This window comes from Dermacentor variabilis, unplaced genomic scaffold (assembly GCF_050947875.1).
Source record: "Dermacentor variabilis isolate Ectoservices unplaced genomic scaffold, ASM5094787v1 scaffold_13, whole genome shotgun sequence".
NCBI classification, from domain to species: Eukaryota; Metazoa; Arthropoda; class Arachnida; order Ixodida; family Ixodidae; genus Dermacentor; species Dermacentor variabilis.
Window position 1 is genome coordinate 17,367,049 of NW_027460291.1, and position 18,495 is coordinate 17,385,543.

Here is an 18,495-nt window from a genome sequence, read left to right on the forward strand (position 1 = left end):
ACCTTTTCTTTATTTTTTGGGCTTACACAAGTAGTTGATGGCGCAACAAGACAGAAAGCGCTTCTTGACCTGGCGTTTATTAGTTCAGACCTAATTGAGTCCGAGTGTGAAATTACTGATGGAATCTCAGATCACCAGGCAGTGTTTAAACGGCACCGTCTGTAAACCGCGGAATTCAAGCTTTTTTCGACTTCAATCGCTCTGACGACACATCGATCCTTGGAAGATTTATCAGAAGGTTTCGAATCATTTTGCACACTGAGAAAAGACTGTGCCGTGAATACACTAGTTCGCCAATTTGAAAACATTAGAAAACTGTGTATTCAACGCTTTATTCCGTTAAAAAGTAAGGAAAAAGTCGTGCCATCCCTTGGATGACTAGAGAAATTTTGCAACTATCGCGCCGCGATAGAAGACTGAGACGCTCACAACGCAGTAATGACCCAAAGAGGAACTAAATTTTAAAAAGAATGAGGCCAAAGGTATTTTCTTTCATCTCGAGCGGCCAGAATTGCTAAGAAATAATCCTCGGAAGTGCTGTTGTTTTGTCATGCCTACTACTGATTCCTCATCTTCATTTACTATCACAGATGAAAGTGTAAACGATCCTGCACGCATCTCCAATGCGTTCAATGAACATTTCCATTTTGTGTACGCAAACGATTCGCATGTCTACCCTGCTTTTGATAATGATTCAGATTTTTCTATTTCCGACATGAAAGTTAATGTTAATGGCGTCCTTAATTTGATTTTAAATTTAGACAGAAAAAAAGCTAGTGGCCCTGATGGTATTCCAAACCCTTTTTTACTTCGCCCTGCACAATGGGGATCGCGCTATATTGAAATTATATTCAAGTCTCTAGAAATAAGAATCGTCCCTTCCTCGTGGAAACGTTCAAGAGTAATGCCCTTGTATAAAACAGGTAACAAAACAGACGTCACGAACTACATACCAAGTGGCTTCCCACTCGTGATACATGCCGGAACATATTATTTATAAACATATAATACATTTTCTTGAGTCGAACAACATTCAAACTAATGTTCAGCATGCCTTTGGACGTGGTTTCAGCCGTTATCACGCCCGTTTCAGCAGTTAGGAACCATCACACAGTTAACAGACTTCACTCATGACACTGCTTATCAATTAGATCTCGATAAACAGATTGACGCTATCTTCATTGATTTTTCTAAAGCTTTCGATTCATTACATCATTCCAACCTCTTGCCGAAGATTGAATGCGGCACCAAAATATTCCCGTCTGGTCGATTGGATTGCTAGTTTCCTTTCTAACCAGTCCCAGTACGTTGACTTTAGTTCTGCAAGGTCATCCAGTCTTGAAGTAACCGCTAGGGTTCCTCAAGGATGAGTTCTGGGTCTTTTATTCTTTTTAACTTACGTCAATGACGTCCTAAAAATGTTTCTTCAGGCACTCATTAAGCTGACGATCGCGTCTTACACGACGTAATTCGCTCTGCGACTAGTCATAAACGATTAAACGATTCCTTTGTTTCTTTCGGTGCTTCGTGTGAAAATTGGGAAGTGAACGTTAATTGAAAAAACAAACGGTTGTTTTGTTCTTCACTAAAAGAGCGGCACATGTAATTGAGAAATACTCTTTGAATGGATCATCTTTAACCAGAGTTCGACAGTATAAATACCTTGGCGTAACATTTACTCACAATGTCTCATGGACTACACGCATTGACCAAAAATGTTCAAAGGCCTTAAAACAACTTGGATGCCTAGGTCGTACTATGCAGAAGGGTCCGAAGGCAACTACACTCTCAATGTATAAAATTCCTGTTCACCCGTTATCGATTATGCCGCAACAGTGTGCTCTTCACATAACCAGAATAACATAATCGAACTACAAGCAGTTCAGAAAAAGGCCGTCCGCTTCATTTTTCACGGGTATGACCGCTACTTGTCACCCTCGTCTGCTCTTCCTACGCTGAAACTAACATTACTTACAGTACGTCGCGATGTGGAATCATTAAATTTTTTTCACAATATAATTAACGTGCCCTATCATGCTTCAACCACAACTTGTATATTTTTTACCAAGCCTTCTTGCACGGGTAATTTCGACGAGCTTCATCTTAACCCCTTTCTATGCCCGCACAAATACTTTCAAGTACAGTTTCTTTCCCCGCACTATAGAATTATGCAAATCCTTACCTGGCTCACTCCCTATCGTGTTCACTCCCGATAAGCGAATTCGAAAGTGCTCTCTGTGAAAACCAGTATGGGTAACTGCTTAAATTAGGTTTAGTTTATGCTTTATGTGCACACATTTCACGGTTTCGCTGCTTTTAAGAATCGAAGAAAACGATTTCCAGTTCTTTGACTGTCGTACAAATACAATTGCAAATGTAGTAAAGTAATTGTTGATTTCACTTTATTTTTTTTTTCAACCACTGTATTAACCCACTACTGCAATAGCCATCCTACGAGGCTGCAGTATGTACAAATAAATTAAATAAATGTGTTTTTCCAAGCGTGAAAGGAGCGCGCGAATACACGCAAAGTGCCTTGAGCGGCCAGTCACCTGACACAACTCTGGTAATGAGACTTTTGGGGCGGGGGCGAGTAGGCTACTGCATGCCTTCCCCCCCTCCCCCCCCTCCGTGTAGTCGTCGCCTGCTACTCGCACACTGTCTCCAAGCACGTTCTGTGTGGCTCCTCCTCCGGGAGCACAGCTGCCTACCGCTATCGGCTAGCGAATGTTTTCACAAACCGTTCTATCGAACGAACTGTTTTGTGAAGGCTGGCCCAGAGGTCAGAGGCCAGATTCAGAAAGCATTTCGTTCGCAACGGCTTCTCATTCACGGGCTGATAATAACACAGTAAGAGAATTTGCCGGGGCCTACCCTTACGGAAGTCTGTAGCCTACGTACGAGAATACGAGCCCAGGTTATGATCACCTTACAACACAATTATTACAGAAGCGTGACCGAGCCTACCCCAGGGCTATGTATAGTGCGTGCCTGTTAAGCGTCCTTTTGGCAAGCTTTCCTCACCACGCGTATTCTTGATTTCATGCATTTGATAGCATCTGCTGTCCCGACAGTCCGAGTACGAGGATAATGCTCTCGAAACGTGGTAATGACAGAACCAGCGTTTGATACGATCATCTCAAAGAGAGAAAGACGTTCGTCCGGCGATGACGCAGCTGTAGAGTCGCCCGTAAACGAGTGCAGTGATGAGAGCGCTACAAATTGACCACTGCTCGCGGCCCCAGGATTTGCGCGCGGGGTCAAGGACGCCGGGCTCGCTCGCCATTACATCGCGCTCTCTGCAATCACTCTGCACCCCAGTATTTCTCACAGAATCGGGAAAGACTCGATTACCGCTCTTTCATACCGTTCGTTTGTGCGTGCGTGCGCGCGCGCACGCGAGTGTCTTCCGTCTCGACTGCTTCCCTCCCTCCTTGTTTCCCTTCGTCTAGCTTTTTTTTTTTTTTTCAACAGCAAGTGCGAACGCCTATGCGCTCTCTGATTAAACATGACTCCTAGTTCTCTACTACAGGTGACACGTACGGGGGAAACTAGAAAAGGGCTCGCGCTAAACGTCGCGAAGAGACGCAACGCACTGCAGAGAGCAGCGCGCTGTCTCTCGGAGACGTTCACGCAACAAGCTAGCGAAAGGGGAGAGTACCTTTGCACAGACTTGCGTCACCGGTGCCGTGATCGAGGCCGCCGCAAAAACTCGGATTCCGCTTGTTGCGCATGGAAACGATCCTAGGGGCGTCGGAGGCTGGCTCTCCGCGCCGCTGCGAGGGGCGCGCCATCGAACGGACGGGAGAAGCTGCTCCGTTCATTGCGCATCCCCGCAGCGTTCGGGCACACACCTCGGCTGCGTAGTACAGCGTCGACTAGCACAACCAGAACAAAGACGACGGCCGGAGCACGAACCCGCAACCACCACAAGGCTAACAGTGCCGCGTTCCAACCGCACCAGTCATCCAGCACAGGAGGGACAGCAGACGACGGGTGAAAAAAGTAATCATTCTGCCCAGGTGGCGCGAAGAGCGCCGCTCGCCTCGCCAGCCGCGGCCTGCTGGCGGCGCTGGCTACCCCGCGCACTGAAATGCGAGGTCGTGGAGGGAATGCGCGCAGCATCACGCCGCACTGACGTGGAGGTCGGCGCAAAATAAGCCGACCCCGTTTCGAGCCTCCCGATTGGTGGATGCGCGCTATGGCGTCATTCCTTGCTCTCTCTCTCTCAGTGAAGAGCATGGGACGCGGTTGTTTCAGTGTTTTGTTTTATTCACGCTTCCCTGCCGGAAGACGAAATGCGCGATGGTGTCAACAAGAGGCTCGAGTGGTTCGCGTTCAGTGCTTTCCCATCTTCTGGGCGAGCGCAACGACGGGAATTTTTTCCCATTCTCTTTTTGCTAACAAGCGTTATAGTTAGTTCATTCGCCCGCACACGATTTAGTTGTCTTTACTAAGCGACGTTAAAATGCCGCCCAATCCCTCTGTACGCCGGAAGAGAAACCGCCACAGTTCGCAAAAATTAAGTCCATCCGTATTACGTGTGCTCTCTTCTACGTTCATAATGCACTTGTTGGCTTTAGTTCGCACTTGCGCACGTTTCTTTCTTTTTTTTCTTTCGTATTCCACGCTAAATTTGCGTTTCATTAAGGTGTTATTGCCATGAAGAAGAATAAGTTGTCATACCGAAGCACACTCAGATCACCGCAAGATAGCTGCACTTTCCAAAACCTTCTAAACCTAAAGTACACAAGTATTTTGAACGAAGGAATAGATCATGCGCACATGATTGCCATTCATAAAGTGGCTTTAGTTGCACCTACAGAGACAGAGCTTCATGATTATGGTTATGATAACAAAACAAGCTCCTCACTCTCGGTTTATTTGTAGATTTCAATAAAGCGTTCGATTATATTACGCACAATATTCTTTTTCATAAGCTCAATCGTTGTGAGTTAGAGGACTTCCTCTTGAAGCCTTCGTATGTTCAAACTAGACGCCAATCTTTAAAGATAAATAACTTCAGGTCCCAAGAAAGATTTATACTTTCTGGAGTGCCTCACGGCAGCATTCTGGGTCCTTTGCTTTTTAATCTTTATGTTAAAGATATTGTAAATATTTCTTTTCAATGTAAAATTTTTCATTGACGCAGACGACACCAGCATATTTCTAATATCATGTTCTTACACCGAGCTTATCACAATATCAAATGAAAGGCTCCTGAAACTTAATACATGGTCTAAGCAAAACTGTTTATGTGTCAATCCAACCAAAACTAAAGCTATAATTTTTTGTCCCAAAGGAAGCACCTCCCCTTTACTACATGGCATAGCCTATAATAATGCTCAGATTGAAGTTTCAGAAAGCATCAAAGTCCTAGGTGTGCATTTTTCTTCATCGCTGCTATGAAATGGCCATGTAAACTTTGTAACGCAAAAAGCGAGTCAGATAACAGGTATAATAAGCCGAAACCGTTACCTTCTTCCTACATCAGTTAAAGTACTATGATATAACGCCTTAATTGCCTCTCATGCCAATTATTGTGACCTCGTATGGGGCACTACAACTGATACGAATTTAAACAAATTATTTTTATTACAGAAAAGGACAGTACGCGTCCTCGGAATGTTCTGTACGATACGCACACTAAGCATTTATTTGACAAGTTCAAAATTATCACAGGGCACGAAATTCGTAGGCGTCGACTTTTGCAGAAGTTTTATAACGTGAACAGGAAAAGCGATCTCTCCCTTGTTAAATTATCATGTTTAGAAGAACGTGTTCCCTCACGTTTCACGAGAAATACAGTACCCTGGACAGTGCACCGCTTTAGAACTAATTACAGCTCACAAATGTTCAAAGAAGCTTACCAGGGTTAAATGCTTACACCAAATCTGGAATTAATATATGTGGAATTGATATATCTGCCCTTACCCCATCATAATATTCTGAACTTAATCAGCAGGACTAATATTCATGTTTATACGGTCAGCTATTTCAGGAGTGCAGAATATTTGAGTGTACAGCTTCTTTATTAGACGTATATAGATGTTTGTATAAATATGTAGTTTTTCCCCTCTGTGATGTGTGAAAGGTTGTGTAACTTCTCTACGCGCAACTACTCAGTTTGCGCTTAGTGCTTCTCATGCATTCTTGCACAACTATCTATTTTTGTATTGTCAAAAACACGCGGCAGCTCCGCGCTGCCCATGTCTTGTGGTCACAGGGCGCTGGTTGTTTTTTCAAGCTGCACTTGCAGCTCTTCTTCCCTATCTCCCCAAATGCGTTGGAAATAAAGATATATTCAATAGTTTATTTGTAACGCTGAGGTATCACGTATACCGCAATAGAACTGGAGACGCATGTTCCGGTGGTGTTTAGAAGTGGTCTAGGAACGGCGAGCATGACCGAGTCACCTGGTGTCGAGGCTTTGCTGTGTAAATTATGTTTTTTTTTTTTGTTCCCTGCGTTTCATCATACGCGTCATATATACCCGTGTGGCCCACCAGGATGAAGTGCAGCAGTTTTGGAGTACTTGAGCGAATATATAACTTCACAAACTGCGCGGGACGTATAATTTGTCCTTTGTGGTGATTTTAACTAACCAGCCTTCACTCACTGCAGGAATCACTGATTTCTGTAATAACTAAAACAGCTTGTTGAATTGCGTTTCGTTTCGATTTGCTGCAGTAAGTTGACGATCAAACATTCAGGGCAACGCTGTGTCATGTTTACAGCTTGTTTCCGTGATAAATAGGATTGCGAGCGAAATATAATGCGACATTTGGGGTCTTATTTCTGATCGTTATTCTGGCTTAGTTCAGTTATGCATAAAGAAAACAAAGAAAATGTGGGACATGACACAGGTGCTAAATTTCTCTTCCGCTGATGACATTGCAATCTTAGAATAGCATATATCACCAGCTTATGAGCAACCATGTTACAGTGTTCAGAATAATTCCTGCGACCTTAATGCGATGTGCTTAAAATACTGTAAATGCGTATATTCATCTTTTTGTTCCATTAAACAAAGAAAAATGTCAACGCTTCCAGTATGTGCATTACTCGACGAATTATCCATTTCAAAGAGAAATCAATCGTCTGAAAATGAACAAGGATACTTGTAAATTGAACTTATGTGAACAAGTCTGTGCGCTCTCCCACCATCACAAAAATAAAAAACGAAGAAACCTTTATCAAGTTCCGTTTAAGCAGTCCAATAAAAAATTACTCAAGCAATTTTCACAGGCTATGACTCCAACGGCACCAAGTATTGACACCTTCCTTAGAAACAGCATGAGCACTTGGAATTACATTATGAGTTGTAATAATTTCTGAGCCTTTTGAGTCTGCATTAACTTGTCATGATAGCGCAAGACCAAATTTTTTTAAGTGTAAAGCACTCCCTCTTATTAAGAAAAACGAAACCTCCGAGGCCGACACCGGTGATGAGAAATGAATGAGCGCAAGTCCGCTCGAGCAGAGGACACAAATCTGTCACTGGTATGTAGAGAGAGCCTCGTCATCTTTAATGAATCTCTGACTGGACGACTGGACACACTATAAAGTCGGCATTGAAACAAGGAGGCAACAGAAGTCATCCAACCATCGTGCAATATTTTTGCCGTGTACATGGCTTGATATTTCTGGAGCACATTATTTATAACCACATTACAATGCTCAGACAAAAGTTCAATTTCGTCCCTGCCTCAGGATGGCTTTACAATCGTTTCGGTATTTTCTACCGTGCAAGTTTGTTAGTTTTCGCCAAAGCATTCGATGCGATTTCTCATTCCGAACTGCTTCTAAAGCAATGGCATACGTTACAGAGCTCTGCCTATAAATTGCCTCACTCAACGGCAACAATATGTCTTTTAAACATACCGGTTCAAAAATGATACGCGTGGTTCCAGGCGTATGACATGGCTCTGTGCTCGAGTGGGTATTGTCCCTGCTTTGTATAAGTTATATTGCCAATCACATACCTTTATATGGCCCTATGTAGATGGTTTGCCGATGTTTGCGTCGTGTATTCAGAGATAAATTCCGTTTATCATCAGCAAAAGCTCCAATTTGAAGCATATAAATTTGTCATAATGTGCTGGTATATCAGCGACCAATAAGAAAGCAGATTTGACTGTATCTTACAGAGCCAATGGAAACGTGCTACCTCGTGTTTTATAAATTGCACATTTGTGCCCATCTCAGATGGGATCCGAATATTATTCATATCTTCAATAAGGCTGTACCTCCGCTCGGATATCAAGTGGCGCTAACATCAGCGAATCAAGAAAGAAAACAAAAGTATACAGATACCAGGCAGTGATGCACGCTATGCAAAGCACCGTTTCCTTCTGGTAGTCGCCAGATGGACCAACATGTTTGTGCGAAGCAAGCCTCTGTGTTTGACGCGAACCTGGGCGTACAATGTGGCTGACCGCCGTCTAGTACGAGCACTGAAGGATGCGAGCCTGTCACGAAGCCGGCGCTGCAACGTGGCACCCGTTCGTGCCCCCGCTCATGCCCGCGCCAGTCGTCTCAAGCAGTGGCAGTGCACAAAGCATGCACTGGCCTAGCTCTGCCGCTGGCAAACGAAGGCTGTGCCCTTGTTTCAATCACGCCGAGTATACGCCACCTGCTATGGCTCAGCCCTGATTCTAGGAGTTCCTCGACAGAATCCGCTAGTTGCCCTCTGCGAATTTGCTAGAGAGACCGGCAATATTAGAATGATTGGGTGGTTCTTATTTTTCTTCCACACCGCTTTCCCACGTAAGCCTACGAGCCACCCTGATTTGAAATAAATTGATGAACATCAATTTCCGCAAAATTGCCTCTATGTCCTTCTGGACACGTACTACACAACTGCGTCTTCCTTATTATTTCAATGGTATTCCTCTAGAAAACGTTTCTGAATATAAGTATCTTGGCATTCTATGCACACACAATTTAATCATCATCAGCCTGGGTACGCCCACTGCAGGGCAAAGGCCTCTCCCATACTTCTCCAACAACCCTGGTCATGTACTAATTGTGGCCATGTCGTCCCTGCAAACTTCTTTATCTCATCCGCCCACCTAACTTTCTGCCGCCCCCTGCTACGCTTCCCTTCCCTTGGAATCCAGTCCGTAACCCTTAATGACCATCGGTTATCTACCCTCCGCATTACATGTCCGGCCCATGTCCATTTCTTTTTCTTGATATCAACTAAGATGTCATTAACTCGCGTGTGTTCCCTAACCCAATCTGCTCTTTTCTTGTCCCTTAACGTTACACTCATCATTCTTCTTTCCATAGCTCGATGCGTCGTCCTCAATTTGAGTAGAACCCTTTTCGTAAGCCTCCAAGTTTCTGCCCCGTACGTGAGTACTGGTAAGACACAGCTATTATATACTTTTCTCTTGAGGGATAATGGTAACCTGCTGTTCATGATCTTAGAACGCCTGCCAAACGCACCCCAGCCCATTCTTATTCTTCTGATTATTTCCGTCTCATGATCCGGATCCACCGTCACTACCTGCCCTAAGTGGACGTATGCCCTTACCACTTCCAGTGCCTCCCTACCTATTGCAAATTGGCGTTCTCGTCCAAGACTGGTAAACATTACTTTTGTTTTCTGCAGATTAATTTTTAGACCCACTTGCAGGCTAATTTAGACCCACAATTTTAGACCCAATTGGTCCCCTGAGTTGCTAAGCAAGTCAATATCATCAGCGAATCGCAAGTTACTTCCCAATCCAGGTCTCTGAATACCTCCTGTAAACACGCTGTGAATAGCATTGGAGAGATCGTATCTCCCTGCCTGACGCCTTTCATTATTGGGATTTTGTTGCTTTCTGTATGGAGGACTACGATGGCTGTGGGGCCGCTATAGATATCTTTCAGTATTTTTACATACGGCTCGTCTACACCCTGATTCCGTAATGCCTCCATGACCGCTGAGGTTTCTACTGAATTAAACGCTTTCTGGTAATCAGTGGCAGCTATATATAAGGGTTGGTTATATTCCGCACATTTCTCTATCACCTTATTGATAGTGTGAATATGGTCTATTGTTGAGTAGCCTTTACGGATTCCTGCCTGGTCCTTTGGTTGACAGAAGCCTAAGGTGTTCCTGATTCTATTTGCGATTACCTTAGTAAATACTTTACAGGCAACGGACACTAAGATATATGGTCTATAATTTTTCAAGTCTTTGGCGTCCCCTTTCTTATCGATTAGGATTATGTTACCTTTCTTCCAAGATTCCGGTACGTTCGAAGTCATGAGGCATTGCGTATAAAGGGTGGCCAGTTTTTCGAGAACAATCTGCCCACCATCCTTCAACAAATATACTGTTACCTGATCCTGCCCAGCTGCCTTACCCCTTTGCATAGCTCCTTAGGCTTTATTTACTTCTTCCGGCGTCACATGTGGGATTTCTAATTCCTCTAGACTATTCTCTCTCACGTTATCGTCGTGGGTGCTACTGGTACTGTATAAATCTCTATAGAACTCCTCAGCCACTTGAACTATCTCATCCATATTAGAAATGATATTGTCGGCTTTGTCTCTTAACGCATACATCTGATTCTTGCCTATTCCGAGTGTCTTCTTCACTGCTTTTAGGCTTCCTCCGTTCCCGAGAGCATGTTCAATTCTATCCATATTATACTTCCCTATGTCAGCTGTCTTACGCTAGTTGATTAACTTCGAAAGTTCCTCCTGTTCTATTCTAGCTGTAGGGTTAGAGGCTTTCATACATTGGCGTTTGTTGATCAGATCTTTCGTCTCCTGCGATAGCTTACTGGTACCCTGTCTAACGGAGTTACCACCGACTTCTATTGCACACTCTTTAATGATGCCCATAAGATGGTCGTTCATTGCTTCAACACTAAGGTCCTCTTCCTGAGTTAAAGCCGAATACCTGTTGTGTAGCTTGACCCGGAATTCCTCTAGTTTCCCTCTTACCGCTAAATCATTGATTAGCTTCTTATGTACCAGTTTCCCTCCTCAGGTCTAGGCTAATTCGAGTTCTTACCATCCTATGGTCACTGCACCTTGCCGAGCACGTCCGCATCTTGTATGATTCCAGGGTTAGCGCACAGTATGAAGTCTATTTCATTTCTAGTCTCGACCTTCGTGCTCCTCCACGTCCATTTTCCTCTGTCCCGCTTGCGGAAGAAGGTATTCATTATCAGCATATTATTCTGTTCTGCAAACTCTACTAATAATTCTCCCCTGCTATTCCTAGAGCCTATGTCATAGTCCCCCACTGACTTGTCTCCAGTCTGCTTCTTGCCTACCCTGGCATTGAGGTCGCCCATCAGTATAGTGTATTTTGTTTTCACTCTACCCATCGCCGATTCCACGTCTTCATAGAAGCTTTCGACTTCCTGGTCATCATGACTGGATGTAGGGGCGTAGAGCTGTACAACCTTCATTTTGTACCTCTTATTAAGTTTCACAACAAGAGCTGCCACTCTCTCGTTAATGATATAGAATTCCTGTATGTTAACAGTTATATTCTTATTAATCAGGAATCCGACTCCTAGTTCTCGTCTCTCCGCTAAGCCCCGGTAGCACAGGACGTGCCCGCTTTTTAGGACTGTATATGCTTCTTTTGGCCTCCTAACTTTACTGAGGCCTATTATATCCCATTTACTGCCCTCAAATAGCACTGCTAGACTCGCCTCACTAGATAACGTTCGAGCGTTAAACGTTGCCAGGTTCATATTCCAATGGCGGCCTGTCCGAAGCCAGGGATTCTAGCACCCTCTGCTTCGTCGCGGGTCTGACCGACGCCGTGGTCAGTTGGTTTGCAGCTGCTTGGGACTGAGGGCCGGGGTTTGATTGTTGGGTTCATATAGGAGGATGTGGCCAAGTACTGCAGCAGGGTGGCCAATCCTGCTCTGATGAGGGAGTGCGTTACCGGTTCTGGTCACCGGGATCAGGCCACACTCCAGGCCTGTTTATGCAATTTAATCAACACGCGGATTATTCTAATCCGGTGGAAAATTGTGCGGCACAGGGATTCGAACCACGGACCTCTTGCAGGCGAGACGGGTGTTCTACCTCTACGCCACCGCTGCACCGCTGCCCTTCTAGTTGTACACAATTTTTCCTGGTCCAAACATATTGAAGCAACCTGTTCTAAAGCTTTAGCACATGTAGGCTACCTAAGGCGTTCTCTGCGCTCAGCCCCCAAAGAAACCAAATTGCTCACTTATACATCCCTAGTGCGGCCCATCTTGGATTACAGGTGTGCTACCTGGAATCCATACCTGAAATGCTACACAAAAAAACTCGAATCCGTCCAACAAAAGCTATTCGATTTATATACCAGCATTACGACGAGGACATCTCCCCCTGTTCTAACCTTCCCTGTTTCAACCTCTCTTCGCTAGAAGAGCGGCGTAATGTAGAAAGTCTTAAACTGTTTTACCCCACTGTTAACTCTGAACGTTGCTCATCCTTGGAATGCATTAAGTTTGCTAAAGCGTCTAACACACGGAATTTTCACCCACTAAATATAACACTCCTGTACGCCCGCACTGACAAATTTAAATATAGGTATTTTCCCCGACCCATTGAATTGTGGAATCAGCTTTCCCCTTACATACGAAAACTGACACCTAATAATTTTGTTAAATCAATCACTGGTTTATGCCCATGATTCCAAGGACCATGTATTATATACCATGTTTATATGCACATATGTATGTATTCAGACAATTCTTTTTCTTTTTCATATTTCGTTCACTAGTGGTTTGCCGTGGGCCTTGTACCTTTGACTTGTGTACCCCCTTTTGCTGTGTGTGTGGCAACTTAGATTTTGTACCCCACTCCTGCGATAACCCTCTTTGGGTTTCAGTATGTATAACTAAAAAAATATAGTTGTACCATTTAAGCAGCGCGTTAACATTCCAGCCTTCTAGCCCGGCCATCTCTATATGCAAAAAAAAAAATACCGAATACATTGATTTCACACAGGGCAGTGAAAGGTGTCAGCTTAACCGACTCCCAGAGCACTGTTGTGTGTCAGTCACACTACACGTGCGGTGCTGCAAAGAGAGCTTGGAAGATGGAGAACACAAAGGAGGGAAACCTTAGTTCGCTGCCAATCTGCCTACAAGGGCCATGTGTTCTTCAGGGTGTACTGACAAACAAATCCCATCTTCAAAAAAAGAATTTCACTGAGGAGTCTACATTCTAGCTCTCTTCTATTTTTCCATTATTAAACTACATTTCACTTCAAACTTTCACATACAAGCCGTATCATTGCGTTTGTTAGTGGTATGCTATGTATTGCTTCGATTCTTGTGGACTGTGTCATTGTTCATTTTACAAGCACAAGATAAATCCCATTCATATGACAACAATCAACATTTCTTTATTAGAATAATTTATTGTAGAAGTACCACTGTAAGGCTACAGGTCACATTCTATAACTGATATAAGATTACTTCAGAGTTTGAAATTCCTTAGTACCATTCACAAACGTACCAGTTTTCATTTGATACTTTTCTGCTTACGTCTGCAACACCTAACCCGCGCCAAGTGCAGCTGCAAAGCAGGCGGAGCAAGAGCAAGTATGCTGAACTGGCAGAAGTCCTGGCTGATCATAAAAAAGATGCAGAGTTGCTCCAAGAAAACTCAACGATGATCTTCAACCATCATCGCAATTACTACAAGAAGAACGAGACAACATGCGCTAAATGATGCCCAGGATAAGTAATTCTTTCCTCCAAGGCACAGAAACAATTCTGTCACAGCTGTTGAGTAACCAAACACGGACTGTGTTTACTATCCCCGCTCAAGGAACTTTTCATGTAGCGCCTAGGCAAGTAAACTCTAGTGGTGCCCGCAGGACTCACCCGTCAACCTGAACACAATAAGGAAAATAATGTCCATAGAGCTTTCAAAGTGGTTTCTTGTCAGTTACATCAGGCACATTACTGTGACCTGAAAAATTTTATATTGAGAAAGCATAGACAGCTTTTTGTTCATTTCGTACTGAGTGAGTGTTGTGGCAGAAAATGTCATCGTATTTGATTTTTCCAAAGACTATTATAGTGCCTTGTGACTTTTAACGGGATGTAGCTTGCAGCTGGGAACCGTGTGATCTTTCCATCTAATTTTCTAGTCGTCTAGCAGCTGTCCTGCAACAGCTTAGGTGCCTGTTTCCCCTAAATGCTGTACAAAGAAAGTGCAGGAAGATTTATGTTGCTTGTCAATCTCTAGAACACCGTACGAGTCATACTCAGACTTCAGCTTTGCCCTGCCCCTCCAAAAAAAAAAAACACGAGGAGGTTTTTGTCTTTCACTCTACAAACTCTGCACAAAGTGGGCTGCAGGGGTTGTGTCCTTGCCTTGTGTTATGCTGGGAAGACATAGACACCTTTTGGTATTTTACGTGACATTCCCTTTACAAGTGTGGTACCTCAAGTTGTGTACAAGTATGTGCACATCGTCCTTGTTTTCAGGTTTACCTTTGCAGCTAGCAAATATGTGCACATGTTGCGAATGACGGTATATGTCACAAGCATTCCTTCAAGAGCATTCAGCAGCCTCGCAGTTTAATGTTCGTAGAAATTGGTAGCAATAAGTTGTGCTCCCAATGTTCAATAAGGTTTTTATTTTGCAATCCTAATTTCATTCTTATGGACTCATGAATACATTGCTCGTACTTTTGAGTGCATGCCTCATAATTTCTGTTGCAGCACACGTCAGGGACACTGCGTGCTAGGTAGTATCTGCGGTTAGACTTTTTTTTTCAGCCTGTGGTTTATTCAGAGCAAAAGTAAGCTTTGGCCAGGTTTTAGTGGTTGGAAAACGATGTCTGCCCTCACTGTCACCACGATTCTGAACGCAAAGGGAACTATTGTGCGGGGCAGTCCTTCAGGAAGTCTCTGACAGTGTTCACTGCGTTTGTGTCAGCTGGGGTACTTGCTGGCTGCACGTGGATGTTGTGTGTTCAAAGTCACTCACATAACAAATCCACTGATCCGCAACGATTTCGTTCCTCTCTTCACAGAAGTCGTGCAGTATGCATGCTGCTGCAATAACGGGAGCCATAAACTTGTAGTTGATATCCGCTCTCTTCAAGGTTATCGGCTACCTTCCTTTTAGTCTCCCAAAGGCATGCTCCACAATCTTACGGCCTGAACTGTAGTACACATTGAACGACTCTTGTTCAGCTGTGAGTGCTCCAGTGCAGCCTTTCGAAATCCACGGCAAGCGTGGACAAGCGGGGTCACCAAGCAGCATGAAGGGTAAGGAATGTCTTCTCCCCACATGGCAAGACGTCTTCACTTCTGCGGTACAGAGAGGACACTTTTAGGACCGATGAGTCATGTGCAGACCTAGGGATGGTGCACGTGATGCAGCGAAATCTGCAAAAATGCAAATGAACTCACTTCAACATACGTATATATGCCATTTCATGCGTTCACAGACAATCTCTCTAGAGCCAAAGTTCTGCTGCATGGAATTCTTGCAGCAGAAGTTTCACACTTCTGTACAGTTGTATTCATCTGTTCTCAATTAAAGGAAATAATAGTGATGAGAGGATGTACCAATTACTAAGCTCCAATTAGAAAAAATTGCCCCAAATGAATACACTTACAGGGCACGATCATCTACCACAGCCAGTATGTTGTAAGAAGTCCACATCTTCCTGCTTATGAAACCACGATACCCCTTCTTGGGGGCTGTAATTGGGATGTGTGTCCTGTCTATAACCCCAAAAATTCTAGGAATGTCACACTTTGCTTCAAATCTTGCAGCAATGGCGGCAGCTTCCTGTGCAAATGGCAGCTATATTAAGGTCTTCATGTGGTACTTCACCAAGTTGCCAGGAAACATGTAGACGTAATTTTTCACTGTGTTTTTGTGCACTCCGAATTGATTGCCTACAACCCGGTACACGGAACAGCTGGCAAACTTATATAGGGCTATTGCAACTCTCTGGTCTATAAGCACAAGTGGCCTAACACCGCCTCGTTTGGGTAACATGGAAGGCTCCATAAGAGCCACTAGCTTGTAGAATGAGGCCGTTGTCTTTCGAAAATTCCCTCTTCATTCTTCATCAGTGAATTTCGTAAGCACTATGCGATTCTACCAATCAGAAGATCGTGATTTCGACCCCATGGTGCGTTTCTTCACTGGTGAAAAACCTGTAAAACAAATATGCTTCACTTACAAACATCAGCATACCACTGTATAAGAAAGGGGAAAGCAACCGTAAGCGAGCAAGGTAAGTACGTAGAGTCGGAAGCAGCAAGTTTTAAATCGCCTGTACGATAACACGTGCCTTTTCATGGCGTCAACTAAAACTGCTATTACGCATATCTTGATCTACTATTGTATGACCGTCTGTTTCTAGAAGCCCCGGCTTGTACCTGCTTACCGCGCGAGGACTTTCAAGGGCGTTTTGACAAATAGCGATAATGGCCTGCCTAGCATTTGACAAGTGTACTTATATTTATCGGGCGACCACGTTTCGCCACCTAACAAACCTTATCGCACAGCGCGGGACGCGCCTGCATGTATCCGAAGTTTCTGGAAAATTATCGATGCTTCTATCCGCTGTCTGTTGTCGCAGAACCTTGTGTTATCTGATTTCATCGCGTGACGCGAATTGTGCAGAACTTTGTGGAAGGCACGAGGGTCCCAACGATTAGTCTGGAAAATTCGATGACTGCTGTATAAAAGCCGACGCGCTGGACCCACTGATCACATTTTCGGCGATCGCCGACCGTGTTCGCCGCTATCGTTGTGCTATAAGTATAGCCTGTTTTTGTGGGCACAGGTTCGCCAAATAAAAGTTATTTTTGTCGTTCACAGTATTGCTACTGTGTTCTTCAACGTCACCACCATGTGACAATATCGTCAACCTAGAATTTGTTCTTATAAGGTACAGTCAATAGCAATAAGTTTCAAGACCATGGCATCAGCAAAATATATCAGTTCCTTCTACGGCAGCTTCGCAGCCTATAATTAATCATCATCATCGTCATCATCAGCCTGAATTACTAATTTCCATACCATACCCCTCCGTACCATACTTCTCCCATACTTCTCCAAATACCGCGGCCATGTTCTAATTGTGGCTATGTTGTCCCTGCAAACTTCTTAATCTCATCCGCCCACCTAACTTTCTGCCTTCCCCTGCTACGCTTCCTTTCCCGTGGAATCCAGTCCGTAACCCTTAATGACCATCGGTTAACTTCCCTCCTCATTACATGTCCTGCCCATGCCCATTTCATTTGCTTGATTTCAACTAAGATCTCATTAACTCGCGTTTGTTCCCTCACACAATCTGCTCTTTTCTTATCCCTTAACGTTACACCTATCATTCTTCTTACCATAGCTCGTTGCGTCGTCCTCAATTTAAGTAGAATCCTTTTCGTAAGAATCCAGGCTTCTGCCCCGTACGTGAGTACTGGTAAGACACAGCTGTTAAACACTTTTCTCTTGAGGAATAATGGCAACCTGCTGTTCATGATCTGAGAATGCCTGCCAAACGCACGCCAGCCCATTCTTATTCTTCTGATTATTTCCGGATCTGCGGTCACTACCTGTCCTAAGTAGATGTATTCCCTTACCACTTCCAATGCCTTGCTGTCTATCGTAAACTGCTGTTTTCTTCTGAGACTGTTAAACATTAGTTTTCAGCAGATTAATTTTTAGACCCACCCTTCTACTTTGTTTCCCCAGGTCAGTGAGCTTGCATTGCAATTGGTCCGCTGAGTTACTAAGCAAGTCAATATCATCAGCGAATCGCAAGTGACTAAGTATTCCCCATTAACTTTTATCTCCAATTCATGTCTCCGTCTACCTCCTGTAAACACGCGGTGAATAGCATTGGAGAGATCGTATCTCCCTGCCTGACGCCTTTCATTATTGGGATTTTGTTGCTTTCTGTATGGAGGACTACTATGGCTGTGGGGCCGCTATAGATATATTTCAGTATTTTTACATACAGCTCGTCTACACCCTGATTCCGTAATGCCTCCATGACCGCTGAGGTTTCTACTGAATTAAACGCTTTCTGGTAATCAGTGGAAGCTATATATAAGGGTTGGTTATATTCCGCACATTGCTCTATCACCTTATTGATAGTGTGAATATGGTCTATTGTTGAGTAGCCTTTACGGATTCCTGCCTGGTCCTTTGGTTGACAGAAGCCTAAGGTGTTCCTGATTCTATTTGCGATTACCTTAGTAAACACTTTACAGGCAACGGACAGTAAGATAATCGGTCTATAATTTTTCAAGTCTTTGGCGTCCCCTTTCTTATCGATTAGGATTATGTTACCTTTCTTCCAAGATTCCGGTACGCTCGAGGTCATGAGGCATTGCGTATAAAGGGTGGCCAGTTTTTCTAGAACAATCTGCCCACCATCCTTCAACAAATCTGCTGTTACCTGATCTTGCCCAGCTGCCATACCCCTTTGCATAGCTCCTTAGGCTTTATTTACTTCTTCCGGCGTCACATGTGGGATTTCTAATTCCT

General features: G+C 44.0%; 1 protein-coding gene across 3 annotated transcripts in view; it reads right to left on the minus strand.

Annotated features, from left to right (window-relative positions):
• Positions 1-4,075, minus strand: part of DopEcR (G-protein coupled receptor DopEcR) — a 238,651-nt gene extending 234,576 nt beyond the window's left edge. For all 3 annotated transcript variants that reach the window (XM_075677580.1, XM_075677578.1, XM_075677577.1), the window contains exon 1: positions 3,662-4,075. The gene's annotated coding sequence lies outside the window, so the exon portion shown is untranslated. The remainder of the gene's footprint in view (positions 1-3,661) is intronic.
• Positions 4,076-18,495: the final 14,420 nt, after the last annotated feature.